Raw genomic sequence first — 6,000 nt, forward strand, 5'->3', positions numbered from 1 at the left:
AGTTTGATATTGTTTATGAATTCCAAAAATAGATACTGGACTATGTAAAATGTTTTTTTCCTCTGGGCATATTAGATTATATTGGATTCAGAGGCTTCACTTTTACTTGATTAAATAATGATTAAGGCTCTGATTGGGCCACGTCAGTAGAACATTTACTCTCTGCCCCGTAGGTGGGTGGGAACTCAAAGAGAAACTATACCACAGGGAATGGAGGTGAGAATTTTGATCCTGGAGCCCAGGAAATAAACACACAGGGAATCAGAAACATGAGGAAGGAGAAAAGGCTCCATTAGACACGGTAGAGGCCCTGGGAAGAGAGACAAGCCATTCGCCTAGTAGTCTAAAGCTGGCCTTCTGTAGAGAGCAGAGCAGCTGAGCCCAGGGAGAAATGAGCCCCAGGAAGAAAGGAACCCAGAAGTCTGAACCCTGGCAGACGTCGGCAGCCATCTTGCTCCAACATGTGGAAATAGACTTTGGTGAGGGAAGTAACTTATGCTTTATGGCCCGGTATATGTGAGCTCCTGCCCCAAATAAATGCCTTTAATAAAAGCCAACAGATTTCTGGCATCAGCACCTCTTTGGCTGACTAATACAAGAACAAAGGAGAAAGATATATTGTAATTGATAGACAAATCAACGAAACAAAATAGAAAACCTAGAAGCATATCAATGCATTTTTATGAAAATTGATGTATGAAGAAATGGCTTGCTAGATCAGTTGGAAAAGGATGTACTGTTCAATAAATGGTGCTGGAGCATTTAGTCATTATCGAAAGATAATTCCATGTGAGCCTCTTGTGTATCTGTGCACCTTGCAAGAAGAGGCACTGACTGGCTTTATTCCAGGTTATCTTTTCAAGGATTTTTATATAGCAAACATCCTGAGAAGACAGAGATGGGGTCTCTCTCCAAAGCTGAAGTCAGGTCTGTTTACTGTCCATTATAATAAAGATAAAATTCTTCCTCTGGGGCAAAGGTCGGGTTACTTTATGTCCCTTATAAAAGATTCAGGTTCCCTAAGCAGGATTTCTCCCTTGTAATGCAATCCCCTGCATTACAGGTATCTCCTGGCCCTCTTCTCATAGCCCTCTGGGGCAAGGGGAATCAGCACCAACAGGCTTCTTGCTGTGCAGTGAGTAATATAGTTCTTTGTCTCTAACCAAAGACTCTCATGTCTTCTGCCAGCATCAAGGAGACTGTGACGGGCTAACTTGTTAATTTGCAAGTAGGGCAAAATCTCAGATTTTTCACAGCTATCCGCATGGGAAAAAAAGGAAATTAGATATCCAAATAACATTGTACTCAAAAGTCTACTCCAGATAAAATAAGGACTTAACTGTAAAAGTCAAAATTTTAACTTTTAGAAGAAAATATAGACAATTTCAAAAAAAGGAAAGGAAAGGATTTCTTGAAAAGACCAAAATCATAAAGGAAATGATAAAATCAACTAGATTAAAATGAAAGACATCCCTTATCTAAAGAGTGCATAAAGAAAAACAAAATGAAAAGCCACTGGATTTGGCAATTCTGGAGGTCACTGGTGATGTTGATAAGAGCAGTCTTGGTGAAATGGTAGGGACAGAAGTAGTGGCCTGGAAAAGTGTTGGAAATGAGGAGCTGAGACAGCAATATAAAATAATTTTACAGCACAAACATGTGACATGAATCTGAGTGCCCAGGGCTGCTACCCAACTCCAGTTTCTCAAGACAAGACAAGACAAAATAAATGTTTAATATTAGTTGTTGGGTAAAATGGTACATTTATAAGCATGGTGCAAGGCCAGCATTCTGAAGGTCAAAAGGGAAGCAGATTTGGCTCAACTGATAGAGCATTCTCCTACCACATAGGAGGTCCAGGGTTCAAACCCAGGGCCTCCTGACCTGTGTGGTGACGTGGCCCACATGCAGTGCTGATGCATGCAAAGAGTGCCATGCCATGCAGGGGTGTCCCCCACGTAGAGGAGCCCCACGCACAATGAGTGTGCTCCTCAAGGAGAGCCGCCCCACACAAAAAAAGCGCAGCCTGCCCAGGAGTGGCACCACACTCACAGAGAGTTGACACAACAAAAAGAGGCACAGATTCCCAGTGCCGATGACAAAGAATGCAAGAAGACAAAGAGAACACACAGTGAATGGACACAGCGAGCAGACAACGGGGGGCGGGGGGGGGGTTGCGGGGCGGGGGGAGAAGGGGAGAGAAATAAATTTTAAAAATAAATCTTTAAAAAAAAGGCAACATATCTAGAGGTTGTGTTCACCTAAGGGTTTCTGACTTCCATTGAAAGGGTATACTCGCAAATAGTAAGTTAAATACACATGGCACAACATGCTACAGGAGATGTGAGTGAGACACACTAAGTGCTGTAGAACCCAGTGCAGGGCCTGGAAAAAGTGGAAAAGTTGGCTAGGAGCTACTTAAAAAGACAAAAGAGGAAGGCAATCCTCAGATGGGCTGTCCCAAGGTCTGGACTTGGGGGGTAGGAAGCAAAATTTATTAGCAAGCACTTTTGGCTCCATAACCTATCCTCTAATTAGCATTTATCAACAGTAAAACCTATGTCTGATTTCCATATGTCTGACTTCTGTGTGGTCCTTCCAAGTGTTCTTAACAAGTAGGGCCAGATTGTTAATGGCTTTTTTCCTTTTATTATTATTATTAAAGAAGCTTTAAATTACATAAATGTTACATCAAAAATATAGGGGATTCCCATATACCTCACCACTCCCCCTCCCACACTTTTCCCTATTAACAACATCTTTCAGTAGTGTGGTATATTTTTTACACTTGATTAAAGCACATTGAAGGGAAGCAGATTTGGCTCAACTGATAGAGCATCTGCCTACCACATGGGAGGTCCAGGATTCAAACCCAGTGCCCCCTAACCCATGTGATGAGCTGGCCCATGAGCAGTGCTGATGCACGCGAGGAGTGCTGTGCCACGCAGGGGTTTCCCCCACGTAGGGGAGCCCCACATGCCCCCTAAGGAGAGCCGCCCTGCACGAAAAAAGGGAAGCCTGCCCAGGAGAGGCACCGCACACACAGAGAGCTGAGGCAGCAAGATGACATAACAAAAAGAGACACAGATTCCAGGTGCCGCCAACAAGAATACAAACGGACAAAGAAGAACACACAGCAAATGGACAGAGAGAGTAGAAAAGTGAGGGGAGTGGGTAGGGGAAATAAATAAAAAATAAAATCTTTAAAAAAATAAATAAAATGTGGCATTGGTGTGGAAAAAGTGGCCATGGTGGCTGCTGGGTGCAGGGAATGGGAGGAAGAGATGAGATGTGGAGGCATTTTCGGCACCTGGAGTTGTCCTGGGTGGTGCTCCAGGGACAATTGCCAGACATTGTATGTCCTCCCATGGCCCACTGGATGGAACGTGGGAGAGTGTGGGCTATGGTGTGGACCACAGGACATGGGGTTCAGCGATGCCCAGAGATGTACTCACCAGATGCAATAGATGTGTCATGATGATGGGGGAGAGTGTTACTGTGGGGGAGTGCTGGGGTGGGGGCGGTGGGGGTGAATGGGGACCTCATATTTTTTTAATGTAATATTTTTTAAAAAATGAATAAATTGAGTAGAATTTGGAAAAAAATAAAATAAAATAAAATAAAATAAATAAATAAAACACATTGAAGCATTGCTACTAACCACAGTCTATAGTTAACATTATGGTTTACACTTTGTACTGCACAATTTTATAGGTTTTGACAAAGTGTGTAATGGCCTGGATCCGTCATTGCAATGCCATGAAAAACAATTCCAATGTCCTAAAAACGCCCCATATTACACCTATTCTTCCCTCTCCCTCCCCCCCCAGAACCTTTGGTGACCACTGTCTTTATGTCAATGATACAAGTTCTTCCGTTACTAGAATAATATACTTTAGTATATAGTTGCATTTCCCCCTTGTATTTGTTCATTCTTGATTCTTGAGGATTTGGGGACAGTGATGCCCACTCTGCTTCCATTTTAGAGGGGGGCTTAGATCCCATGGAGCAGATGGATGGAATTGCCTTGCTGCAGTTGTAGATACTCTCTGTTTTGGAGGATGGGCATTGTCCATCATCATCCTTTTGTTAGTTGTCCTGGGTAAGTCTGATGAATTGGAAGGTCAGTGTTGGCTGCAATTCTGCTGAGATTCAGGGCTCAACCAGCATATGAACAGAAAAATATGTGTCTCTGGGGATTGAACCCAGGACCTCCAAAAAAAACACTTCAATTTCTTGGGGAGATTAGCTAGAATCCATTTCTGATGCTGGTAATTTGTGATCCATCCAAAAGAGACCAATGATTACATATGACAGCTAGAGAAGAAAATAATTCATTTCTAAATCTATTTTTCACTTTGGGAACGTTTTGCATCCAGGTGCAAGTATACTGCCCTCTCTGAAATAAAATATCAATTCTCTCATCAAGGCAGGATACCAGTTAGATCATTAAAATTCATATTATAAGAGCCAATGCTTGGTGAACTGAGATAAGTGAACGCACTTACCTTACCTCTCACTGCCTGCTACCCATCATCTCAAACAAAAGGCTGGTAATTCCTTCCTAAAGGATGAGTTCTATTTTATTATCTCAACCACAAGTCAATAGACCCAGTGGCTCAGAAGTCAAACCAACCTGTTGGTCAATCTTAGTTTCCTGAAATATTTAAGTACTATGTTTTTCTCTAACATTCACTGAAAGGGACTTCCCGAAGGACTAAGTTGGCAGATTTGCAATTATGAACTAAAAGGCTGAATGTCAGCCTAACAGAAATAGAGCACTCAAAGAAAAGTGAAACTATGTGGGTATGACGTTATCTTGCTGATGCAAAGGTTCCCAAGAGAAAATATTTACTTAAAACTTTGGTTTCCTCCAAACTAGGGATTTCTAAAATCTGGGAAGCAGCTTTCCTTATACAAAAGCAGTTACACTTCGTTCTTTTGCTTTAAAAAACTTGTGAATCCTCTTCACAATGGTTAAGATGCATTCTCATTTAAATAGACTTCCCCTGATCCTATCAAAAATGATGAAGGTGCTTCCTAGCTTTTAACTTAACTATAGGTCTTTGAGAGCAGTTGGATTTTTAAAATTTGATTTGTACTGCCATCTAGTGGTAAATTACTTTGCAAATTTCATGTTGTTCTATTGGGTTATCTCAAAGACAATATAGTGTGATATTTTTAATTTAGAGCTTATATTTGCTAATATAAAGAGAGAACTACCTTATGCACACAACAAAGTAGGTCCCCCAATATATTTTTCAGGTCAAGAAAAAAAATTTAAACATAACTATGGGAGGGGCTCCCAGGTAAGATTCTCAGACCACGAGACTATTGAGCTGCTTATGTTTGTACCTAAATTACATTTTTACCTAGATCTTTGGTTTTACCATCATTACCCCACATAAATACAATCAATTCTCATTATTCATGTTAGTTACGTTCTATGAAGTCGCTGCACTGAATCCGCGAATACTGACTCCTGTAATACCAAAAAAAAACCAGTATAGCTTAAATATTAAGGTATTGTACTGAACCTTTGTAACTGAGGTCTAAGAATTAACAAATAATTATAATTACTAAACCATTATATAGATGCCTTTTACTTCCAGCAAATTACAGAATAACCAAAGGTTAATATCTGAATCAATGAAACTGGGAAGATTTAGCCTAGGCCTCTTAGGATGGTCATTCTAAACAGGTCTAACCCCTATTTATGGGTACTCAAAATTTAGCCTCTCTCTTGTGTATATTAATATTGTGATGGTAATTCTAGACTGAACCTACCTTTATGTTTATTTCAGAACTAGGCTCACCTTGTGTATACTTACTATTGTGATAATTCTAGACCTAATTATATTTGTTTATGGTTATTTCAGAACTAGGCTCATGCTTATGTATATTTGCCGTTGTGATGGTAACCACTCCACCCTCCCGTTTAATATCCATATGGAAAGCCTTGTGACTGACCTTTACTCTGTACTTTCCTATCCCAGAACC

The sequence above is a fragment of the Dasypus novemcinctus genome, chromosome 5 (genome assembly GCF_030445035.2).
Source record: "Dasypus novemcinctus isolate mDasNov1 chromosome 5, mDasNov1.1.hap2, whole genome shotgun sequence".
NCBI classification, from domain to species: Eukaryota; Metazoa; Chordata; class Mammalia; order Cingulata; family Dasypodidae; genus Dasypus; species Dasypus novemcinctus.